Source organism: Sturnira hondurensis, unplaced genomic scaffold (genome assembly GCF_014824575.4).
Source record: "Sturnira hondurensis isolate 20B ecotype Veracruz unplaced genomic scaffold, ASM1482457v3 Scaffold0006437, whole genome shotgun sequence".
Lineage (NCBI taxonomy): Eukaryota > Metazoa > Chordata > Mammalia > Chiroptera > Phyllostomidae > Sturnira > Sturnira hondurensis.
This window is the reverse complement of record NW_028079068.1, coordinates 12,300,338-12,327,263: the sequence shown is the minus strand read 5'-3', so window position 1 is coordinate 12,327,263 and position 26,926 is coordinate 12,300,338. Positions and strand designations below refer to the sequence as shown.

At 37.6% G+C, this 26,926-nt stretch overlaps 1 protein-coding gene and 1 non-coding gene across 2 annotated transcripts in view; one reads left to right on the top strand and one right to left on the bottom strand.

Moving 5' to 3' along the window:
• GRM8 (glutamate metabotropic receptor 8) overlaps positions 1–26,926 on the bottom strand; it is an 830,046-nt gene that overhangs the window by 132,259 nt on the left and 670,861 nt on the right. The window lies entirely within an intron of this gene.
• On the top strand, positions 18,334–18,444 carry LOC118989256 (U6 spliceosomal RNA). The gene has a single exon (XR_005066974.1). It is a non-coding gene; the product is annotated as a U6 spliceosomal RNA (small nuclear RNA).

Genomic DNA, 26,926 nt, shown 5'->3' with positions numbered 1-26,926 from the left:
CTTCCCCTATTTTACCCTATTATCCCTTTCCCACCTCCCCTCTTGTTGCTATCAGTGTGTTCTTTATTTCAATGTTTCTGAATACATTTTGTTTGCTTGTTTGTTTTGTTGATTAGGTTCCACTTATAGGTGAGATCATATGGCACTTGTCCTCCTCTTCTTGACTTAGACCTTCCCAACATGAATTCATCAGTATGTTTAAAGTTTTGTGAATTACTATGATATCTAATAGACTCACATTTATGTTAAAAGTAACCAAAAAGAGATATATTCCAAAAATTATATTTTAAATAATTCATTTCCTTTTATTAACTACAAAATTATTTATTCAAAGAATGGTGTAGTCTTAATATAACATAATTTTTTTAACTTTAAAATTCTCTTCTATTACCATAAATGATTCAGAGTTAGTGCTGGTCTTTTTTAAAAATTTTAATTGTTGCTCAAGTACAGTTTTCTGTCTTTTACTTCCATCCCAGCCCAACCTCCCTAGCCCTCCCTACCTTCCTCCCATTTCCAATGCCTCGCTAGTTTTTGTCCATGTGTCCCTTTCCCTTTTCCCCTGAAATTGCCTCCCCTCTCTCCTCTGGTCACTGTCCACTTGTTCTCTATCTCAGTGTCTTTGTCATATTTTGCTTGTTTGTTTGTTTTGTTGTTTAGCTTTCTGTTAAAGGTGAGATCATATGGTATTTGTCTTTAACCACTTTGCCTCTTTCACTTAGCATAATGCTTTCCAGTTCCATCCATGTTGTTGCAAAGGGTAGTAGCTCCTTCTTTCTTTCTTTCTGCTCCATAGAATCACATTATGTAAATGTACTAAAGTTTTTTGATCCATTCATTTACTGATGGGCACTTAGGTTGCTTCCAACGCTTGGTTATTGTAAATTGTGCTGCTATGAACATTGTGGTGCATAGGTTCTTTTAGACTGGTGTTTCAGGGTTCTAAGGATATAATCCTAGCAGTGGAATTGCCAGGTCAATAGGCAGATCCATTTTTAGTTTTCTGAGAAAATTCCATACTGTTTTCCATAGTGGTTGTACCAGTCTGCAATCCCACCAACGGTGCACTAAGGTTTCCTTTTCCCCACAACCTCTCCAACACTTGTTGTTTGTTGCTTTGTTTATGATGGCCATTCTGACCAGTGTGAAGTGATATGTCATTGTGATTTTAATTTGCATCTCTCTGATAGCTAGCAATGTTGAGCATCTTTTCATGTGTCTTTGGATCTTCTGTATGTCCTCCTTGGAGAAGTGTCTGTTCAAGTTTTTTGCCCATTTTTTATTGGATTGCTTGTCTTAGAGTGGATTTGTATGAGTTCCAGTCTTAAAAACTAAACAGCTGCTACCTGATTAGCATAAAAAACATAAAACCATGTGTTTCTCTGGTTTTCATTTTGGAAAAAAATATTGTATTTTTTTTCATTACCATTTACCCCCCTTATACTCCACTCCACCCCTGCAGTCACCACACTGTTGCCCATGTCCAGGAGTGTGGTCTTTTGGAGACAGTATGTATAGGTCTTGTTTTCTTATCCATTAGACTACCCTATGACTTTTGATTGGAGCATTTAAGCCATTTACATTTAAGGTGATTACGGATCGATATGTACTGATTGTCATTTTAGTTTTAAACTACTTTTCTCTTTTCTTCTTCTTCTCTCCTTCTCCTTCTCTTCCTTCTTTGGAAAGCAAGCCCTTTAACATTTGTTATAGCACTGGTTTGGTGTTAACAAACTCCTTTAGCTTTTTCTTTTCTGGGAAGCTTTTTATTTCTCCTTCAATTTTAAATGATAGTCTTGCTGAGTAATGTAGTTTTGGTTGTAGTTCCTAGCTTTTCATCACCTTTAATACTTCATGACAATCCCTTCTGGCCTGAAATGATTCTGTTTAGACATCAGATGACAGTCTAATCATAACTCTCTTGTAGGTAACTCTCGGCTTTTCTCTTGCAGCTTTGGGATTTTCTCTTTTTCTTTAAGCTCTGTCATTTTAATTATAATGTGACTTGGTATAGGCATTGTTGGGTCCAACTTGTTTGGGACTCTCTGCACTTCCTGGCCTTGTCTTTTCTTTTCACCAGATGAGGGATGTTTTCAGTCATTATTTTTTCAAATAGGTTCTCAATCCCTTGCTTACTCTCTACTCCTTCTGGTGTTTCCATGATGTGGATGTTGTCATGCTTCATGTTGTCCCAAAGGTTTCTTAAGCTTTCCTTATTTTTTTAAATTCTTTTTTCTTTTTGTTGCTTCACTTGGGTATTTATTTTTACCTTGTCTTCCAAATCACTGATTCAATCCTCTGTTTCATCTAACCAGCTGTTTATTCTTTCCAGTGTATTATTTATTTCAGATATTGCATTAGTTGTTTCTGACTAGTCCTTTTTAATTGTTTTTATGCCCTGTTTCATGTTGCTGACTATCCTTATAATCATTACTCTAAACTCTTTACTGATAAATTGCTTGCCTCCATTTCACCTAGTTCTTCTTTCAAAGAATTCTATTGTTCTTTCCTCTGGGGACTGTTTCTTTATTTTCCCATTTGGGCCGCCTCTCTGTATTTGTTTCTATGTGTTGGGTAGATATACAAAGGCACTGGTGCAGTCCAGTGCCCGTTGCTGCCTGTGACTGGCCCTGGGCAACCTCTTTGGAGCTATCAGCACTCCACAGCTTGTGTCTCCTTTCACTGGGTCTTGGTGTACACAGAAAGAACCAAGCTGCACACTAAGGCCAGCTTTTACCAGCATCAGGCCTGGTGGAGGGTAAGCTAAAGGCTCAGTGCTCAGAGAGATTTGCCTTAGTTGTTAAATTTAATCAATGAGATCACCTCCAGCTGTACTGAGCAGCCTGGCCTAAGCTCCACAGGTTGTGTTAAGAGGGATTCTGGGGTGTGGGGATATTACTTCCCCCAGCTGATGCCATTTGGAGAAAGAGGAGTGTTCTGCCCCAGAAAGACTGTTTCTGCATTCTGGGGAATGTGTAAGCATAGAAATCCTTGTGGCTGTTCCTTAAGTTCTCTCCCCAGAGCCACAGCCAGACACTACTCATGCATCTCCAGTTCACTTTGCCCTTCTTCTTCCAGTGCTCAGGGTAAGTGGCTGCGAGATTTTGTGCATTGGCCCTTTAAGAGGTTTTCTATATCTTTAGCTGTCTGCTTTGGAAGACGGAAACTGCTGCTTTTCTTAGCCAGATGTTACTTGAATTCCTTTCGCAGTTCTGGTGCTATAGGCTGGGGTGCCCAGATTGTGGTTTAGACCTAACACTTCTCTGAAGGACCCCCCCAGCCACTGAAATATCCCTCTGTAACTTCAGCTCCCCTGCCATGGGAGCCCAGCCAGCCCTCTTGCCCCTCCTCCACTCTCCCCATCAGTTTTGTTGTTCTGATGTGGCTTCTTTCATCTGTCCTTGGTTATAAGGCTTTATTCCGGCCAATGTTCAGTTGGTGCTTATTCAAGATGATTTTTCTTTAATTTAGTTGTAATTCCAGTTTTGTCCTGGGTGGAGGTCAGTGTAACTTACACTTGCTTCCCTGCCTTCTTGGATTATATTTCTCCACAAAAACTGCATGGCTATCTCTCTCTGTCTCTCATCCCTTTTTGGACTATTATTGTAACTTTGTATAATTGCAAATTTTACAAGATTTTTTAAATGATTGACTTTGGGGTTAAGGATTGCCTCTAAATTTATATCCTGATCATTAATCTGTTGTCTGCTGAAAATATTATAAAAATGTGCAATGCTTTCCCTCATTTCAGTTAATAATGCTTACAATAAAGTTAAAAATGTTGACTGGGTTAAAATATAAATGAAACCATTCTTCCATAGGATTTTTATTACATTGCAATTAAATTTTAAAAAGGTGATATTAGAGCCTACCTAGTGGCTTCATTATCGTGGCATTTGTTTGTAGCTTTTTAATCAGTTAGAAATCATGATGAAGGAATTTGGAGCTAGCTAGGCTAAAACAACTAAGCAAATCACTATCAAGGTTGATGGTATTAGAAGGAAAGTCAACAAATAAGAGCAAATCAAGATGCAATCCCTGAAAATAAATCAGGGAAGAACAATACCTCTGCAAATTAACTGCTAAACAGCAATGATTCAGCTCCGTACTCATAATTCTTCAAAATTTCACTCTATCATATATCTTAAAATTATTCTTTTAAAATTTATGCCTCAAACTTGAACTTCTCCAAATAAACACAGAAACGATTCACAAGTATTAATTAAGGTAAGTGTTTCTTTTCTCAAAAAAAATGGGCCATCTAAAGACTTAGTTTCATAATTTAGTTTTGTTTTGTGTATCACATAATGTAGTCACAAACCATTGTTTCTCTAATTTTCTTCCTATAATCAAATTGGCAAAAATACCAAGTAACGGTTGTTTGCAAAGAATTACTTTCCAACTTGGGTATTTAACAAATTATGACAGGCTCTATGTAACAAAATTTTTTTCTCCCAAGGTATACTGAACTTCTTCAAAAAGAGAGCAAAATGCTGAGACTGAATTTTATTTTTCATTTCATTCTACCACAAAAAGAAAGAAACATTTTGTATTCCAATCAGAGCTACCAGTCAAATACTGACAGACCAGTATTTCCCAGGCAGTGTTAATGTGTTGTCACTAAGATTTGAATGAAGGTCCTGGCTGGTGTAGCTCAGTGGATTGAGCACGGGCCTGCGAACCACACGATCATGGTTCGATTCCCAGTCAGGGCACATGCCTGGGTTGCGGGCCAGTTCCCAACAGGGGACTCTTGAGAGGCAACCATACATTGATGTTTCTCTCCTTCCCTTCCTCTCTAAAGATAAATAAATAAAATCTTTGAAAAAAAATAAAATTTGAATGAAGCCAGGTGGAGAAGTCTTGAGGAGGAAGCCCTCCTTAGCTAGTACCTGTCAGGTTTGCCACGATGATGAAGTGGGCCAGGTGATTTCTCCAAGTAAGGTGAGGTAAAGTGTGTCTTCTCCTACACCCTCCGATAACATACATTATTGAAAACACAGTGTCATCCATTTAGAAAAAAATTATCTTATTATTGGCTGCAAAGTGTTTGGACTCGAAACTGAATGCAGAACAGCAAATTATAGGCATCCAAGTCAATCCCAGGTCGGCCAATTTTTCAAATCTAAAAAATACCGACTTTAGAAGTTATACTTTTTTGAATTCCAATCCTTAAAATTGCTTTGAGTTTTCCATCAGGGCTCCTAGAAAAACTTATCCCCATAAGATAAACTTTCTCTCTCTGCAGTCACTTGAAATGTGAGTTTATTGCTTATTCACTTGGATTCCATAACCAGAATATGCTGATTTTCCTCATAACCTTTCCCTGACTCCAGGTTTCATCACCTTTTCCAATCTCCTTGATTCCTAAAGTTAACTCGATATTTTCTTTTGGTTTCTATTGGCTTTCTTGCCCTCCAGCTGCCTCTTTCTCACCTCATTTCTTCGCAACCTGTACTTTGCCACGTGCCCACTCCCTACATCATATATTCACATTTCCTGGCCTTCAGTCGTTTTATTTTGATTTTGGTTCACCCAAACTCTCCCACTTGGAGACAGTATAGAATGGAGTTGGGTGAAAAATCCTTGCATCACTGAGCATGAAGTAGGATACGGGTCCTAGATATCGTCAGGGAGGATATCCCTTAAATTACGATGTCAGGGTTCAAAGCATTAAGCCACTCCAGCTGCAATAGCCAACTAGAAGTTAGAAGTTCAAGATACCTCAGTCAAGTAAAGCAGTCAAGTAAATCTGAGCATAGACTGAGGGCATGTAAGAAAAAGATGTAATGAATTTGAAAAACCTCAAATATGTACCCCCAAATTATAAACACACTCTGATGCTAAATGTAAAACTATCTTTTCTTAGGAAGGAAGGATTTCCTCACCCATCCTATAGTCAATAATAGAGCTACATCTCTAGGACTATGAAAGCTTAACTGCCTGAGTCTCCAGATGTTTTTTTTTTCCCAGCTCTGTTTTTACTTTGCACTTTTCTGTACAAAGTTAAGTTTTTAAGTGCTTTATGATCTAAAATTCCCTAAGGCAACTGGAGTCCTATTTCTTTTCACTTTCTTTTCTAATTTGTGTTTAATTAGACACTCACAAAGTGCAGTGAACTGTTTTTTTAAAAACAAGCTTCTTTTCTTTTTTTTTTTTTTATTGGACTACTTTGCAGACTGGCCTAGAGACAACAGCTATTGTCTGATGCTATCAATTGACTTGGCTGTTAAGGCCTGGGATCGGCACTTCCTGTGCAGAGGTTCCTTGATGAATATGGACTCTATTAAGCAAGGATAGCATAACATGACTCACAGTCTTCTATTAATCCTATCGAATTCCAAGCTTTGTCTCAACAACTTACTTGCTAGCCACTTAAATTATCTGGTGTTTCCTTTTTCCCCAGTTAGCTTTGAGCTACCATGCACTATAAGGGTAGACAACAGATCTTTAGTGAGTGAAATAAAATCTGCCACTTGATCCATGAGTCTTGTCTTCAGTCATGAATTTAAAAAGAAAATACTAACCAAACTACCATGACTGAATAAACAGATGTCAAAGTGGGACTCAGTAACATTATATTTGTTTACATACACCATATTTTTGACTTTGTAAGACTATGACACTCCTACATTTATAAGGTACCAACACTTTTAAAAGAACACGATTCTATGACCAAAGGCACTATTATGTTTTACTTTTTTTCCCTTGTATGTGCGTCTCTCTTTCTGCCACTAAAATTCCAAGTAGGATTTGAGGTCTTATACCCAAATATATTTCTCTCATTGCCCCATTATTAGCCCTCAGTCCCAGGCCTCCACCCAGTCTCCTCCCAGAGTGGTTAATAATAAGAAACACGATGGAGGTCGACGGAGGCAACCACTGTATAATGCAAGTAGCTTGAACCTTGTTCAAGTGCTATGATTGGACAGTCATGAGTAAACCATTCCTATTTTCTGAGCCTTGGTTTCCTCATTGTAAATATGCTTAATATTTGCAAAGTGAATGCACCTTGTAATTGAGAGCAGTGTTATTTAATATTTAAAAACTAAATTGCCAGTAAAAATTTGAAAGATGATTTGAATATTTATTGATGCCAATCACAAATACTAAGGGAATTCATCTCAATTCAGACAGAGAAAATTTTATGAAAAGTCATCTTTCCTCATTTTTAATGTCTCTAATACTTACAACTGTCTCCAGGTCTCTTCCTTCTTTCAAAATTCTACAGAAATTCATCTAAAATCAGCCCACACTGTTTCTTGTCTCATTTTCTTATCTCCCATATTTTTGATATTTTCATTTCCTATTCCAAAAGCTCATTGAAAATTCTAATCTCACAGGCTCAGGGTATAAATTCCCTTTAATCTGAATGTGTAGCAGATACCTCTTTTCTTATTATCAAAGCCTAATTGTAGATAAACTTGCACTCCTAGCCTCCCCCAACTCTGCAGTTCCTTTCTAGTTCAGTAAGGCCATCTTCTTCAGAAGCACAGCTTGAGCAGTCTTTGAATCCAGGAAAGCATCCTAGGGTCAAATCCTGTAGTCACTGACCCATGGCCCTCAAGGCTGATCATAGCTGCCCCTTTTCAAGTAGAGAACCCTCTTTATAATTCCCAGACATATTTTTTCTGGTTTTGGCCATAACTTCTTTAAATTTCTAGTATCACTGTTGGTTTCCAAATCTAACACCTTAGAGTTGAGTCTCCATTGGTGGGATAAGGCTTTAAGCCCTAAACCAACTCAGGTGTGGGTGCTGTGCTTCATCCCTCCATTCTGAATAGTTTCTCATTTCCTAGATAGTTGGTATCTTAGGATGTAAGATTTAAAAGCTCATTTCCAATCTTCAGTTACTTAGGGGAACATCCTGGGCTGTCCCAATTCATCCAATACTAAATTTTTAAAAAGTACTACATACAGCAATCCCATGCCAAACACTATATTATCACCCTGATGCATTATTTTAATCTTGAAGTAGTAAAGATCCCTCCAGTTTTGGTGTAGTGTTCTCAGGACAACCACAGGTAACATCTAAGCATGTGGAAATTTCTGTGAATTTTCAAAGCTGTAAAACATTTCACTTTAATCCATGGTCTAGGTGAAGATTTATACCAAGACACTATAGTATAGTGTCCAAATACCCCAAAACAATTTGTAAGCAACTTTAATATCCACTGAGGGGGACCTTAGTTCACTGTTGGTGGGATTGCAGACTGGTACAACCACTATGGAAAATAGTATGGAACTTTCTAAGAAAACTAAAAATGAACGTACCTTTTGACCCAGCAATTCCACTCTTGGGAGTATATCCTAAGAACCCTGAAACACCAATCCAAAAGAACCTATGCACCCCGATGTTCATAGCAGCACAATTTACGATAGCCAAGAGTTGGAAGCAACCTAGATGCCCATCGGTAAATGACTGGATCAAAAAACTATGGTACATTTACACAATGGAATTCTATGCTGCAGAAAGGAAGAAGGAACTACTACCCTTTGCAACATCATGGATGGAACTGGAAAGCATTATACTGAGCGAAATAAGCCAGGCGATGAAAGACAAATACCATATGATATCACCGTTAACAGGAATCTAAACAACAAAACAAACAAGCAAGCAAAATATGACCAATGACACTCAAATATGGAACAGGCTGACAGGGTCCAGAGGGGAGAGGGGCGAGAATCATAGGGGAAAAGGGGATGGACTCACATGAACAAGTATAAAGGACACATGGACAATAACTAAGGGTGGGGGGCAGAAAGGGGAGGGAGGCGGGGAGCATGGGGTGGGGGGCGGGCAGGGTTGGGAATATAAGACAGAAACCTGTACTTGAACAAGAATTAAATTTAAAAAATTATATTAAAAATATATATCCACTGAGGTTTCTCAGAAGTTCCAAAAGGTGAATCTGTATGTAACAGATCCAACAAAGCACATTATTTTAAATGCTCACCGGAGAGCATTAAAATGCTCTGATTTCACACTTACTGATTTAAGAGAGAGGGGGAAAGAGAGAGAGAGGGAGAGAAGTATTGATGTGAGAAGGAAACACTGGTCAATTGCCTCTGGTACACACGCAGACCAGGGATAGATTGTATGTGCCTCCACCAGGGACCAAACTGGCAATTTAGGCATGTGCTCTGACTGGAAATTGAACCCACAACCTCTTGGTTTACAGGACAACACTCCAACCTAGTGAGCCACGCCAGCCAAGGAAAACCAAGCACGATGCCTTAAAAGTATTTTGTATCTCTCTTGAACATGCTTTCTTCCTGATCTGGAAGGGAGGAAGCACTTCTGATCTCAAGCATCCTCTCTCTCTTATTACCTGCCTCTCTGCCTCTCTCTCTTTCTCTGTAAAAAGACTATTTTTGTCTTCTTTCTTACCTCTCAAAATCTCTCACCAAAGCAACCCAGTCCTTTTTGCATTCCCATACCCCACAACTACTAGATATATTCATTTCTTTCGCTGAACTTCTCAGTGTAAATTAACCAAGCTTATTTCAATGACTCCTGATTCTCCCCTCATTCATAGACTTGATTACGGACAGCAAAGACGTTTCTCCTCCAAAAGAAATCTAGAGTGAAAAACTTTTAATAATCATATTCATATCATTCCTGTCATATAAACAGTAATAACCTCATAGAGGGTTGATTTGAAGCTAAATGATGTATTTGCATATATTCCTGACATAGGTTTTTACGAATTTTGGTTAAAGAAATGGAAGATGGTTATATGGTTTTGGCCAGATATAGTTTGGCCAGAATCTCGCACCCTTCTTTCTGCAAACAGCTTCTCAGTCTCCCCATCCCATTCCCCCCTTAGCATTCTGGAGAAAAAAATGGGAATAGAGAAAAGAGATGGGTAAACAATGCCAGGAAAAGGATTAGTGGTTTATGTGAGAAATGAGCAACTGGTATGGAGAGGAATACAGTGGCTTAGTGTGTGTGCTACTCCGCAAGCCCAGCTGTACATCTGCCAGGTGGTGAGGAGGGCAGAAGCAGCCACAAAGCTCCCAAACAGCTGCTTCCCCATCTCTCCTACCACTCAACACTGAGAGACTCTGGGCAATTTGAGGGCTGCCATTAGGGAGCAGCAGCAGATGGCGCCATGCTCCGGAGGTGTGTGCACTCTTGAAGGTGAGGGCTCCTGTCACAAAAAAGCAGCTCTCTTTTACGTGACAATAAATATGATCTTCTAAAAGACTGCAAAATTGTACATTCATGGAAAATTATCATTTTTGAATTTGGTCTTTATTTAGTTCTCTAATTTTAGTAATATTTTTTATATATCAACTACAGGGCAACTAATTACATTTAAAGAAAAAACTTTTAAAAACATATTTTTTTTTCTTCCCATCTGGCATTAGCCATGTGAAGGTAAGGAGAAATGGTCATGTGCCAAACCTGTAAGGGAAATTCTCAGCTTCAACTCATATTTACCAAGCATCTACTCTGTGTACCAATTATAGTACAATAATTTTCTATAGGCTTTGTCTTAAGCGAGGTACATATAAAAAATTCTTATTCTAAGTAAGAGAAAAAGATTCTACTTCACACACACACACAGAAACAAAAAATCAGAGAAGACAAATGTATACTAGAAATTTAGTTCTGTTGAAATGTGTGAAAATTTAATTCTGACTAAATTCATACATATCTCAAAATATGCCAAAAATTCTCCCAAAGGTGAGTTTTTTTAAATATGACTTTGTGTAGTCATTACTCTTTATACAAAATGATTTTGACCATCTCAAATAAAAGCTAACAATTCTACAGTGTTTTGAAGTTTACAAAGTATTTTTACACACAAAACTCATTATTGTAAAGAAGATACTATAAAATAAGAACACTTACATATTAGGAGTCTTCAGTTTCTAGATGAGAAAAGACTTCACAACTGTAGTGGGATGACTGGAAATGGCCTCAATTCTGGAGCAGTGACATTTCAATAAGCCCATGTCAGGCAAGGGATACAACAACAAGGCCTGTTCCAATGATGGTAGAACATGTGTCACTGGCCAACTAGTTTTATGGAATTTTATGAAAAGAGCAAAAGCAGTTTATATCCTAGGAAAAGAAATTTTACTTTTCTGATTTCTGAGGTGCACAAAGAGGGTCCATAGCTGATTGAACTAAAAGGCTCAGCATGGATTGCCTCATGAAGTTGTTCACCAAATCATATGCAAAATTGTGACATTTAAGAAATTAGCAAAGATGAGACATCAAAATTAGAACTAAACTATAGGATACCCATCATCAGAACAGCTGGAAATCCAGCTAAATATAAGTCCTTCAACTAGGGATTTAAAGGAGAAGCCACATCAAGACTGGTAGGTGGGGTGGAAATGTGGAATGGGTTGGTCCCACATGCAAGTGTGCGGGATAAAAATCAGGAGAGGTATCTCAGTTGCAGAGGACCCCATGAGGAGCAAGGGGTTCTCTCCCCACACCAGCCCCTTCAGCTCAGGATTCCAATGCCAGATAGAGAAGAGTCCATAACTCCTCACTGTAAAAACCATCAGGGAGTGTGGTAAGTGAGACGGAGGCCTCTGGAGTCCCAGGCGGTTCCTCCTAAAGGGTTGGTGCACAGACTCACATGAACTCACTCCTTCTGAGCCCCAACACTGTGGCAGCAGCTCTAGAGCCACCAGGGACCTACAGGGAGGACCTGAATTACCTGGCATCAGGGAAAGAGCTGAGGGGTGGGGGGCAGCTTTTTGCCAGACAGAACTGAGAGAGGTCATTTTCCCTTTTCTGAGACACCCCAACCATATAGCCAGCAGGTAGATGCAATATCTGAGTCTCCATCAACCTGGCTCACACCCATTCTAGTGATTTCCTAAGATCTTGCTCTACCCAATTTTGGGGCCCTCCCAAGCCATTTCCAGTGGCTTTTCTGTACAAACTGACTATATTGGCTCCTGGTGAGACTTTCTTAAAATCTTTTCGAGTTTCACAAATTGCAAACAAGCAGCATCAGGTCTCAGCATGCCATGTAGCTCTCACAAAATGAGCCCAGTCCTGGCACTAGCAGCAGGTGGCCTTGATGTGCAGCTTGGACTCTCCTGGGCATCTCTAGGCTCAGCACAAATAGCAGCTATCTGTAGATCACTCTGTAGCTTGAGCCAGGCGGCCCCAGGCAGGGCAAAGACAATGGCTGACTTTGCATCTTCTGAGACACCCAGAGCCAGTGCACCTGATAGGGAGATTCCCACGTCAGATTACATACAACTCTACCACGTCCATGAGTGATACACTAAAGGAGCAGACTTGGTGAGCACCAGAGTCCCACTGAAGCAAGTCCTGCTCATTAGGGTCAACTTATACACAGCAGCTTCTCCACTGTAGTTGCAGTCAGTCCTCATATCGATCAGCCTGGGGGTCATTTCCTTGAGTGATGCCAACAGTGATCAAGGCTTGGCTACAACAGGAAAGTGAGCATAGTCCACACAGAAGTACACCTGGAATGCCTAGATCTGGTAACAAGGAAGGCTGCACCACTGAGCCCTACAAGACACCTACCATATAAGGCTACTCTACCAAGTTAGGAGACATAGCAGCTTTATATAATACATAGAAAGAAACCTGGGGAAGCAGTCAAAATGCAGAAACAAACAGGTCCCAAATGAAAGAATAGGAAAAATCCCCAGAAACAAACTAAATGAAACAGTGGCAAGCAAACTACCAGATACAGAGTTTTGAACAATAATTGTAAACCACTCAAGAAATTGAGTGGGAATTTAACAGCATGGAAAAAAAAACCCCATAGAAGCCAACCATAAAAAAAAGAACTAGTCAGAAATCAAGGGTACACTAATTGAAATGAAGAATAATTTACAGAGAATCAACAGTAGAGTAGATGAAGCCAAGAATAAACAGTGATTTGGAATATAAAAAAGAATACAAAAATTCCTGTAATTTTTTGGAATACAGGAATTCCAAAAATATGAATAAAAAAATTGAAGATACTGTGAGAAGCCACTGGGGCAACTACAAGTCTACCAATATTTGTAACATGGAGGTTCCAGAAGGAGAGCAATAGATCCAGAAATTGAAAACTTATTTAAAAAAATAAATATCGGTAAACTTCCCTAACTTGGTGAAGCAAATAGACATACAAGTCCAGGAAATATAGAGATCCCCAAACAAGATGAACCCAAACTGGCACACACGAAGACACATCATAATCAAAAGGCAAAAGGTTAAAGACAAAAACAATATATTAAAAGCAGCAAGAGAAAAGCAATTACTTGCCTACACAGGAGCTCCCATAAGACTGTCAGCTGTTTTTTTCTTTTCAGGACAGAAGACAGTGGCAAGAAATATTCAAAGCAATGAAAAGAAAAAAATCTACAACCAAAATGGCCTACCCAATGAACCTATCCTTTAGAGTCAAAGGACAGATAGGGAGCTTCCCAGACAAGAAAAACGTAAAAGAATTCATCACCACCAAATCAGTATTATATGAAATGATAAAAGGTCTTCTTTAAGAAGAAAATAATAAAAAATATGAATACAATGCCAACAAATATATATTGACAACTGAATCTAAAAAAAAACAGAATAAACTAATAAGAAGAACAAAAACAAATGCATAGATACAAAAAATTAGTATTCTGTTATTAACCAGTGTTATATAAATGGCTATTAAATAAAATTAACTTGCTATTACCCTTCCCTGAAAGGTCCCTAAATACCTTAAAATGAGATTAGTTTAGGTTGGATACCCCTGGCCAAGATAGAAGCATAGGTAGATACACTGTGCCTTCTCTCACAACCAAAAGAAGGACAACAACAAATTTAAGAATAAAAAACAATCAGAACTGACAGAAAATTGAACTGTATGGAAGTTTGGCAACCAAGGAGTTAAAGAAGAAACATTCATCCAGACCTGTGGGATGGACAGAGACAGGAAGCTAGGAGGAAAGGAGTCACAGCAAGACAGCTGCTGGTGGAGTGGGCAGTTCCATATTTGTGTGCAGATAAACCAGAAGGAAAAACTAGGGAGCAAGACAGACCTCAAAACCCAAGATTCCAGTGCAGGTAAATAAAGCCTCAAAACCTCTGACTGGAAAATTCTTTGGGGGCTGAGTCAGTGGAAGAAATTCCCAGCCTCACAGGAGAGTGTGTTGGAGAGATCCACGGGGTTCTAGAACACAAAAACACCCAACCAGGAATCAGCACCACAAGGGCCCAATTTGCTTGAGGGTAGTGGGAAAAAGGACTAAATGCTGGCAGAGAGCTGAAAACCTCTCCAACCCCTTCCCCATATACAGCATCATACAGGGACCTGGGTTGCTACGGCTCTGCCCCTTACCTAAGGCTCTGCCCCTTACCTATACAGCCTCACTGAGACAAAAAAATTAATGGCCCAAATGAAAAAAGAGATCAAAGCTCCAGAAAAAGTACAACTAAGAGACAAAGAGAGAGCCAACCTATCAGATGCACAGTTCAAAACACTGGTTCTCAGGATGCTCACAAAAATGACTGAGTATGGTCAAAAAAATAGAAGAAAAAGTGAAGACTATGAAAAGTGAAATAAAATAAAATGTACAGGGAATCAACAATGAAGGGAAGGAAACCAAAACTCAGCTCAATGGTTTAGAGCAGAAAGAAGATAGAAACATTTCACCAGAAGAGAATGAAGAATTTAAAAAAATGAGGAGAAGCTTAGGAACCTCCAGGACATCTTTAAATGTTCCAACATCCCAATCATAGGGGTGCCAGAAGTAAAAGAGGAAGAGTAAGAAATTGAAAACTTATTTGACAATTAATGACGGAAATAATGAAGGAACACTCCCCACTCTGGAAAGAGAAATAGACTTCCAGGAAATCCAGGAAGCTCAAAACTACCAGAGAAGCTAGACCAAGGAAGCACACACCAAGCCACATCATAATTACATTACCCAAGATTAAAGAGAAGAAGATACTCTTAAAAGCAGCAAGAGAAAAACAAGTAGTTACCTACACAGGAGTTCCCATTAGACCCTCAGCTGATTTCTCAAAAGAAACCTTTCAGGCAAGAAGGGGCTGGAAAAAAGTATTCAAAGTCGTGAAAGGCAAGGACCTACATCCAAGATTACTCTATCCAGCAAAGCTATCATTTAGAATGGAAGGGCACATAAAGTGCTTCCCAGATAAAGTCAAGTTAACGGAGTTCATCATCACCAAACCCTTATATGAAATGTTAAAGGAACTTATCTAAGAAAAAGAAGATGATCAAAACTATGAACACTAAAATGATAACAAATTCCCAACTATCAACAACTGAGCCTAAAACAAAAACAAAAACAAAAATGAATTAAGCAAACAACTAGATCAGGAACAGAATTCACAGTAATGGAGAGCAAACAGTATGGAATTTTCTAAGAAAACTAAAAATGAACGTGCCTTTTGACCCAGCAATTCCACTCTTGGGAGTATATCCTAAGAACCCTGAAACACCAATCCAAAAGAACCTATGCACCCCAATGTTCATAGCAGCACAATTTACGATAGCCAAGAGTTGGAAGCAACCTAGATGCCCATCGGTAAATGACTGGATCAAAAAGCTATGGTACATTCATACAATGGAATTCTATGCTGCAGAAAGGAAGAAGGAACTACTACCCTTTGCAACATCATGGATGGAACTGGAAAGCATTATACTGAGCAAAATAAGCCAGGCAGTGAAAGACAAATACCATACGATCTCACTATTAACAGGAATCTAAACAACAAAACAAACAAACAAGCAAAATATGACCAATGACACTCAAATACAGAACAGGCTGACAGGGTCGAGAGGGGAGAAGGGAGAGAATCATAGGGGAAAAGGGAATGGACTCACATGAACAAGTATAAAGGACACATGGACAATAACTAAGGTGGGGGGCGGAAATGGGAGAGAGGTGGGGAGCGCTTGGGGGGGCAGGGCTGGGAATATAAGACAGAAAACTGTACTTGAACAAGAATTAAATAAAAATAAAAATTTTAAAAAAGAGAGCAACTGGAGAGTTATCAGCAGGGAAGGGGGTGGGGGAAAACGGGGGAAAAGGTACAAGGAATAACTAGCATAAATGGTAGGTAGAAAATAGACAGGGGGAGATTAAGATTAGTACAGGAAATGGAGAAGCTAAAGAATTTATATGTATGACCCATGGACATGAACTAGGGTGGGGGAGGGTGTGCAGTGTAGAGGGGAATAAAGGAGGAGTGGGACAAATTTAATAGCATAGTCAATAAAAATACTTTAAAAATTAAAAAATTAGATTAGGTTAATATTAAGTTCAAAATATACAGAATAGGCTGAGGTGATTTGTAAAAAGAAAAACTGCTTGTCTCAATTGAAAAACTAAGAAAAACTTGTAGTTAGAATTAAGAATCATATTTTTAAGTAAACCCATGCCTATTAAGAATTTAAATGGTGGGGTAGCACTGCTAAATTATGTCTATGAAAGCCATCTTTTTAGTAGACAGATGGCAGTTAATCTTTCTAATTCCTGCTTGTCACCAGGTCATTTCTGACACTAATCATAGGATGATATCCACTCTCAACGCTGAGATCTAAATTCAAAGATTTACCTTGTATATAGGTCTTCTATTATTCCCTCCTTATGCATGCACCCCTCTGTGCTTCATGAAAATTCCAGGACTTCTTACCCTGACTCTGTGCAGTTCACTCTCTACTCATGTATGCTTTGCTTTTATGTCTGTTTTCAAAAACCCTCAAGAAGATTTCTCCTATAATAATATTTTCCCTAAAACCTAGTTCTCCTTATTCAACCATTTACTAACTTCTTGATTCTGTTTTTACAGTGTTCCTGAAAATATATGCACTAAATATATATGTCCATGAACTTCATCTGTTTCCACTAGCTGAGTGAACTTAAATGAAACTTACTATTAATCTTAGTTTTTCTTCTATAGAATGGCAATTCCATAATTAACTCACAGAATTATGATAATAAAAATGAAATAAATGAGTTAATGAATGTAAAATTCAACTTAAGTGAAAAATTCAACTTAAGCAATATTTCTTAAAGGGAGTTTCAAGAAATATTAATTCCACAAAATGTTCTTTAGTCAAAGGGGATAACATGGTTAAATCAGTTTACTAAACAGAACATCCGATGCTAACTTCTCAGTCAGCCATATGTACATTAACACATCAAAAGCTCTACAAAGGCTTGTAAGAAAACAAAACAGAACAAAAAGTTGGCCTAACATTCTCTACATGGACTTCACCAGAGAGCCTTTGTGTGTGTAGGAGCTATTTAAAATCCTGAAGAACCAGTGTTCTGAGGAAAGCGTTTGAGAAAATGCTGACTTGGACAAGAACCAGTTATCATTTTAAAAGTTATTTCAGCCTCAGGTTTCCAACAGTTTTAAAAAAAAAAACTGTGAAAGAGACTTCCTCCTAATGTTCAGAGCCATCACAATCCCTCAGAAAAATGAACCACATTGCCCTGTGGGAAGCTGTGCCAGAAGGGTAGTACCACGATATTAACTTTCCAAGGCCAATTATTTTTTGAAAATCTCTTAAAGTATATGAAAAATTTCTATTTTTCATGTGATGCCCAGTAATTGCTTATCCAGACAGCAGCAGATGTGAAACTTCATCCCAGGAGAAAAGTTTAACATAATATGTGAAAATCTGATAAAGAGTGGGAAGATCTCAGGGGAGACTTGGGAAATGGATAGGCCCCTGTCTATGGTGAAGGAAGGATGGAGATGTGGTTACTATCTGTGAGCCCTAATATATTCACCACCAAAAGCAAACTGTTTACCATGTACAGGGGTAAAGGGCAATAATGACACATGGAGCGATTATCTCAATGTCACAAACTGAAGGCCACCAAATTTTAGATGGCACAGTAGGAATTTCACAGTAATCTAATTTCTCTCCTTTAAATGGGAGTGAAAATCAGTATTGCTCACATTTACTGCTCATTTATTGGCCTTTTCTTCTCTACCATGACATCCTTAATTCTTCACAAACATCTTCATCAGAAAGTGCTTTTCAAATAAACTAGCATTCCTAAAATCACATTAGTCATTTCTATTTATTCATGTTTGAAGTCCATCTATTAAACAGAATAAACTTAGCTTCCCTATATCAGAGCCTTATTTTTAAAAGCACATTATAAAAAGATGTTGTTGTGAGATTAAAAAAATTACTATCGTGATCACTTCTTTAACAATGTTCACAGTTTTATTTTTTAAAAAGTAAGCAAAATAGCCTATCATTACCAGCCACCCCTATTTCAGTTTTAGTTTTCATAGGCTATAAAAATAAACATCCAAATTTATTTTAATATAAGTACCCCAAATTAAAAATAAGATGTGTGTTTTCTTCAGCAACACATATACTAAAACTAGAGTGATACAGAAAAGATTAGCATGGCCCCTGTGCAAGGATGACATACATGCAAATTCATCAAGCATCCCATATTTTTATAACAGAAAACTTCCCTAACTTGATGAAAGAAAAAGTCACATAAGTCCAGAAAACAGAGGATCCCAAACAAGATGAACCCAAAGAGTCCCACTCCAAGACACATCATAATTTAAATGGCAAAATTTAAAGACAAACAGAGAATCTTAAAGGCAGCAAGGGAGAAACAGCTAGTAGCATACAGGGGAGCTCAATAAGGTTAGCAGCTGATTTGTCAACATAAAAACTATAAGCCAGAAGGGAATGGCAAGAAATATTCCAAGTAATGAACAGCAAAGGCCTGCAACCAAGACTTCTCTACCCAGCAAGACTCTCACTTAAAATGAAAGGTGGAATGTGGAGTTTCCCAAACAAACAAAGAAAAGGCTAAAAGAATACATCTCCATCAAACCAGCATTGCAAGACATGCTAGAGGGACTGCTTTAAAAATGTGAAAAAAAGAGAGAGAGACATAAGAACACAGGTACAAGGGAAAAAATGGCAATGAATAAGTACCTATCAATAATAACCCTAAATGGAAATGCATTAAATGCTCCAATCAAAGACATAGGGTAGCTGAATGAATAAAAAAACATTACTCACATATATGCTTTTTACAAGAGACCCACCTCAACAAAATACCTACACATACTAAAAGTGAAGTACTGGTAAAAAATAACATAAGCAAATGAACCTGGAAAAAAGATAGGGTAGCAATACTTGTATTAGACAAAATATATTTCAAACAAAGCCCATAAAAAGAGACAAAGAAGGATACCTCAAAGAACTTAAGGGAATAATCCATCAAGAAGATATAACACTTGAAAACATATATGTACCCAACATAGGAGCACTCAAGTAAATTGGGAAAATTTTGGAGGACTTTGAGAAAGCTATCCACAGTAACACACTCATCATAGGGGATTTTAACACCCCATTGTCAACAATGGAGAGATCTTCCAAAGTAAATACCAACCAGCATATTGTGGCATTGAACAACACTCTAGATCAAGTAAACTTAATTGATATATACAGAAACTTGACCCCAAAGAAGCAAAATACACATTCTTTTCAAATGCATATGGATCATTTTCAAAGATAGACCATATAGTAGGACACAAAACAAGCCTCAAAAAATTCAAGAAACTCGAAATCACATCAAGCATGTTGGATCACAATTACTTGATCCAAGCCATTAGATGGAAACTAGAAACAAACCTCAAAGGAAAAACTCAAAAACATTCAAATACATGGAGACTGAATGACATGCTATTAAATAGTGAATGGGTGAACAATGAAATCAAGGAAGAAATAAAAAAGTTTCTGGAAACAAATGGAAATGAACACACAACAGTCCAAAACCTATGGGACACAGCAAAGGGAGTCCTGAGAGGGAAGTCCTTAACAATACAAGCTTACTTAAAAAAATTTAAAAATCTCAAATAAACAACCTAACCCTATATCGACAAGAACTGGTGGAACAACAACAAAGTCCAGAGTAAGTAGAAGAAAAGTAATAATCAAGGGCAGGGCAGAATTAAATGACATAGAAACTAAAAGAATGATTCAAAGGATCAATAAATCCAGGAGCTGGTTCTTTGAAAATTGACAAGCCTTTAACCAGACTCATCTAGAAAAAAGATAGAGAACCCAAAAAACTGAAATCAGAAATGAAAGAGAAGTTAAAACCAATACCACAGAATTTTAAAGGATCATAAGAAATTACTACAAACAAGTGTATGCCAAGAAATTTGACAACTGGGGTGAAATAGACAAATTTATAGAAACATATAATCTTCCAAAACTGAATCAAGAAAAAGCCAAAAGCCCGAATACACTAACAACTAGTGAAATTGAAGCAATAATCCAAAAACTCCTGGCACACAAAATCCCAGGACTAGATAGTTTCACAGGCAAATTTTACCAAACATTTAGGGAAGAACCAACTCCTATTCTTCTCAAACTATTCCAAAAAATTCAAGAAGAAAATCTCCAGAACTCTTTCTATCAGGCCAGTGTTATCCAAATTCCCAAACCAGGTAAAGACACAACAAAGAAAGAAAACTACAAGCCTCTAATACCTCTACAGAGGTATTACCTCTGATGAGCATAGATGTGAAAATCTTCAACAAAATATTGGCAAACCAGACCTAGCAATGCATTAAAAAATGATGATCAGGTGGGATTCATCCTAGGGATGCAAACATGGTATAATATTCAAAATCAATAAACATAATACACCACATAAAAATGAAGACAAAAATAACATGATCACATTAATAGATGCTGAAAAGCATTTGATAATATAAGCATCCATTTATAATAAAACCTCTCAACAAAGTGGGATTAAAGGGAGCATACATCAACATAATAAAGGCCATATATGAGAAACCTACAGCCAACAGCATACTCAATGCGCAAAAACTTAGAGCTTCCTCACTAAGATTAGGAACAAGACAAGGATGTCCACTTTCACCACTTTTATTCAAGTAGTATTGGAAGTTTTAGCCACAGTGATCATACAAGTAAAAGAAATAAGAAGCATCCAAATAGAAAAGGAAAAAATTGTCAGTATTTTCAGATAACATGATAGTGTCAGGGGTATCCAACCCACTGCCCACAGGCTGGTTGCAGCCCAGGTTATCTATGAGCATGACCCAACACAAAGTCATGGATTTACTTAAAATCTTTTTATTTTGCTCATCAGTTTTCATTAGTGTTTGTGTACTTAATGTGTGGCCCAAGACATTAGAAGAACTCTTCTTCCAGTGTGGCACAGATATGACAAAAGTTTGGACATCCCTGGTATACACAGAAAACTCTATAACCTCCACCAAAAACTACTCAACTTAACCTAATACATTAATCTGGCAAAATAGCAGGTTACAAAATCAATATCTAGGAATAACCTCCACCAAAAACTACTCAACTTAACCTAATACATTAATCTGGCAAAATAGCAGGTTACAAAATCAATATCTAGGAATTGAAGGTACTTTTATACCAACAATGAAGTATCAGAAACAGAAACTAGGAAAAAGTCCCATGTGTTTCCAAGAAAAATAAAGCAACAAGAAAAATAAAGTACCTAAGAATAAATTTAACCAAGGAGGTAAAAGACCTGCACTCAGAAAACTACAGAACACTGAAGAAAGAAATTAAGGAAGATACAAATAAATGGAAACATACACCATGTTCACAGACTGGAGAAATTAACGTCATTAAAATGTCCATACTACCCAAAGAAATCTATAGATTTAATGTAATACTTATTAAAATACCAATGACATATTTCACAGATTTAAAACAAATATTTCAAAAATTTATAAGGAACCAAAAAAGACTAAAAAAAGCCTCAGAATTCTTGAGAAATAAGAACAAAGTAGGAGAGATCACAATACCTGATATCAAAATATATTACAAGGCCACTGTAATCAAAACAGTCTGGTACTGATATAACATAAACAAAGCAACACCTAACAAATGTTGGAGAGGTTGTGGGGAAAAGGGGACCCTAATTCACTGTTGGTGGAATTGCAGACTGGTACAACCACTATGGAAAACAGTATGGAATTTTCTCAGAAAACTAAAAATGAATCTGCCTTTTGACCCAGCAATTCCACTGCTAGGATTATACCCTAAGAACCCTAAAACACTAATCCAAAAGAACCTATGAACCCCAATGTTTATAGCAGCACAATTTACAATAGCCAAGAGATGGAAGCAACCTAGGTGCCCATCAGTAAATGAAGGGATCCAAAAACTATGGTACATTTATACAATGGAATTCTATGCAGCAGGAAGAAAGAAGGAGCTCCTACCCTTTGCAACGGCATCGATGGAACTGGAAAGCATTATGCTGAGTGAAAGAAGCCAGGCAGTAAAAAACAAATACCATATGATCTCACCTTTAACAGGAAGCTAAACAACAAAACAAACAAACAAGCAAAATATAACCAAAGACACTAAAACAGAGAACAGGCCAACAGTGTCCGGAAGGGAGGGGCAGGGAATTTCAGGGGAAAAGGGGAAGGATTCACAGGAACAAGTATAAAGGATGCATGGACAAAAACTAACAGAGGTGGAAATGGGGAGCACTGGGGGGAGGGTAGGCTGGGATGGAAGTAAAAGACAGGAAACTGTACTTGAACAATAATTAAATTTTAAAAATTTTAAAAAACAGGCTGGTACTGATATAAGAACATATACATAGATTAATGGAACAGAATAGAGAGTCCAGAAATAAACCCAAATCTCTATGGTCAATTAATATTTCACAAAGGGGGTAAGAGCATAAAATAGAGTTAAAATAGCCTCTTCAGTGGTGTTGGGAGACCTGGACAGCTATGTGCAAAAAAATGAAACTAGACCACCAATTTATACCACACCAGAACAAACTCAAGGTGAATAAAAGACTTAAATATAAACCATGACACCATAAAAGTCCCAGAGGAAAACATAGGCAGTAAAATTACAGATATCACACACATCAATATTTTTTTCTGATATATCTTCTAGGGCAAGGGAAGTAAAAGAAAGAATAAACAAATGGGATTACATCAAACTACAAAGCTTCTGCATAGTTAAAGAAAACATCATCAAAATGCAAAGAGTACCAATGGTATGGGAAAACATATTTGCCAATGATACCTCAGAATGGGTTTGATTTCTAAAATATATAAAGAACTCATACAACAGCACCAGGAAGACAAACAATCCAACTAAAAAATAAGCAAAGAACCTCAACAAACACTTCTCCAAGTAGGGCATATGGATGGCCCATATGACACAGGAAAGGAAGCTCAACATCACTAGCCATCAGAGAGATGCAAATTATAACAATGAGATACTACCTCATATCCGTCAGAATAACCATCACTAACAAATCAATAAACAATAAATGTTGGAGAGGATGTGGAGAAAAGGAATGGTATTGCATTGTTGGTGGGAATGCAGATTGGAGCTGCCACTATGGAAAACATTATGGAATTTCCTAAAAAAAACTAAAAATGGAACTGCTTTTTTCACCCAGCAATTCCACTGCTGGGGTTATACCCTAAGAATACTGAAACACCAATTCAAAAGAAGCTATGCACTGCAATGTTCATAGGAGCATAGTTTATAACAGCCATGTGATGGAAACAGCCAAAGTGCCCAATAATAAACGGGGGGATCAAAACTGTGGTACATTTACACAACAGAATATTACAAAGCAGAAAAAAAGAAGGAACTCCTACCTTTTGCAACAATATACATGGAACTGGAGAGTATTACGCTGAGTGAAATAAGCCAAGTGGCTAAAGACAAATACAACATGATCTCACCTGTAAGAGGAACCTAATGAACAAAATGAACAAATGAGCAAAAACAGAACCAGAGGCATGGAAACAAGGAGCAACCTGACAGTGACCAGAGGAAAAGGGGGAGAAGAAGGAAGGAAAGAAGCAAAGGGTCTAGTCAGGGAACCGGTGTAAATGACGCACAGACATGGACAACAGGGTGGGGGTTGCCTGTGGAAGTAAGGGTGGGTGGGGCAGTGGAGAACAACAGGAGGAAAATCTGGATAACTGTAACAGAACAATAAAATAAAAAACAATAAATAAGCTGCATTATTAATCATATGAGAAAGACTTTTGATTTTTTAACACCAGTGAGGTTTACCTGTACCATCATTTTATTATAGATGAATGACTGGGGCCATAAACTTATTAAACTATCTTTTAAATCTAAAAAGAAATTACAATTTTTAATTTTAACAGTGATGTAACTCTATTCTGTTTTCCACAGTAGTTGCACCAGTCTGCATTCCTACCAACAGTGCACTAGGGTTCCCTTTTCTCCACATCTTCATCAGCACTTGTTTGTCGATTTATTGGTGATAGCTATTCTGACCCATGGGACATGATAATTCACTGTGGTTTTAATTTGCATTTCTCTGATGATTGGTGTCATTGAGCATCTTTTCATATGTCTATTGGCCATTTGGCCATGGAGAAGTGTCTATTCAGGTCCTTTGCCAATTTTTGATTAGAATATTTTTTAGTGTTGAGTTTTATATAATTTTTTAATTTAATCTTATTGTATGTTTTCCCGTTACCATTTAGTCCCTTATTCCCCTCTCCCCACAGCAATCACCACACTGTTGTCCATGTCCATGAGTCCTTTTCCTTTTTGCTCAATCCCTCCACCACCTACCTCCCCCACTTAGCTGAGTTGTATGAGTTCTTTATGAATTTTGGATATTAACTCTTCATCAAATGTATCATTTAATATGTTCTCCCATTCTATGAGTTGTCTTTTTATTTTGTTGATGGTTTCCTTTGCTATGCAAAAATGTTTTATTATGATGTAGTCCCCTTTGTTTATTTTTTCTTTCATTTCTCTCACCTGAAGAGATATTTCAGAAAAAAAATATTGCTATAAGCAATGTCCAAGATTTTATTGCTCATGATTTCTTCTCAGTTTTTATGGTTTCATATATAACATTTCCATTTTGAATTTATTCTTGTGTGTGGTGTAAGAAGGTGGTCTAGTTTCATTTTTCTACACATATCTGTACAGTTTTCCCAACACCATTTATTGAATAAGCCATCTTTATTTCATTGTATATGTTTGTTTCTTCCTTTTTAAATTTATTTTTCAAGTACAGTTTTCTGTCTATTACTCCCATCCCATCCCACCCCCCGTGCTTCCCCCTCCCTCCCATTTCCACCCTTCTCAGTTGTTGTCCATGTATCCTTTATATATGTTCCTCTAAATCCTTCCCCTATTTCCCTCGAAATTCCCTTTCCTCTTCCCTCTGGTCACTGTCAGCCTGTTCTCTATTTCAATGTCTTTGGTTATATTTTGCTTGCTTTGTTGTTTTGTTGTTTAGCTTCCTGTTAAAGGTGAAACCATATGGTATTTGTCCTTCAACACCTGGCTTATTTCACTCAGCATAATGCTTTCCAGTTCCATCCATGTTGTTGCAAAAGGTAGGAGCTCCTTCTTTCTTTCTACAGCATAGAATTCTATTGTGTATATGTACCATAGTTTTTTGATCCATTCATTTACTGACGGGCACCTAGGTTGCTTTCAACTCTTGGCTATTGTAAATTGTGCTGCTGTGAACATTGGGGTGCATATGTTCTTTGGAATTGGTGTTTGTTTCTTCTGTCAAATAATAATTGACTATTAAGGCATGGGTTTATTTCTGGCCTCTCTATTCTGTTCCCTTGATCTATATGTCTGATTTTATGCCAGTGCCATGTTGTTTTGATTACTATGTTCTTAAAGTATAATTTGATATCAGATAGCGTGATTCCCCCAAATTTGTTCTTCTTTCCCAAGATTTGTGAGACTATCAGGGTTCTTCTATGTTTTCATGTACATTTTTGAAGTATTTGTTCTAGTTCTATGAAATATGTTATTGGTATCTTGATAGGATGTGCATTGAATCTATGGACTGCCTTATGACCCAGTGATTCTGCTCCTGGGAATATATCTGACAAAACCCAAAACACTAATTTGAAAGAATATAAGCACCCCTATGTTTATTGCAGCATTATTTACAATAACCAAAATTTGGAAGCAGCCAAAGTTTTCTTGATAGAGGAGTGGATAAAACAACCATGGTACATTTACACAGCAAATACATATGACTTCACTCACGTGTGGAATCTAATGAACACACTGAACTAATAAGCACAACAGAGACAGACTGACAGGTAAAGAGCAGGCTGACAGCTCTGGAGTCAAGGGGTAGAGGGATCAAGAGAAGAAGACAAAGGACTCATTGACACAGACAAAGTGTGGTGATCATGGGGTTGAGGGGATTTGGTGGAGGTGGAAGAGGGCATAAGAGAAATAGTGGTAATGGAAAAAGATAATAAAAATATATACATAAAAACAGTTTGGCCCTGGCTGGTGTAGCTCAGTGGATTGAGCACGGGCCTGCGAACCATAGGACCGCGGTTCGATTCCCAGTCAGGGCACATGCCTGGGTTGCAGGCTGGTTCCCTGCAGGCCAACCCCCAGCAGGGGATGCATGAAAGGCAACCATACATTGATGTTTCTCTCCCTCTCCTTCCCCTCTAAAGATAAATAAATAAATAAAATTTTAAAAAAAAGTTAAAAAAAAAAGTCAATCAATAAACAAATGTGAAAACACATTTTAACATAACTTTTACTATCTGAAGTATCCAGTTAGACAATAACAGATTTGGAAGAAATTCTAGTGACTATGTTAAATTCCCAGTTTTGTAAACATGGAAATTGAAGCCACAAATATTAAGTAATAAAATACAAATCTGAAGATTACTGAGAGCTCAGGCTAAAAATCAGGCTAAATCCTAACTTGTTATTATGCTTTTAAATCATCACACAACTTCCTAAGGTCTGTCCTTCAAGTTGTTTTGTTCCTTAAAATGAAATCACACCCTATCAAACATTCTAAGGAAACTATTTTTTAAAATCATTTGACTCTTTGACAAACCAAATTCAAGGATTGAATTACTAGTTGCCCA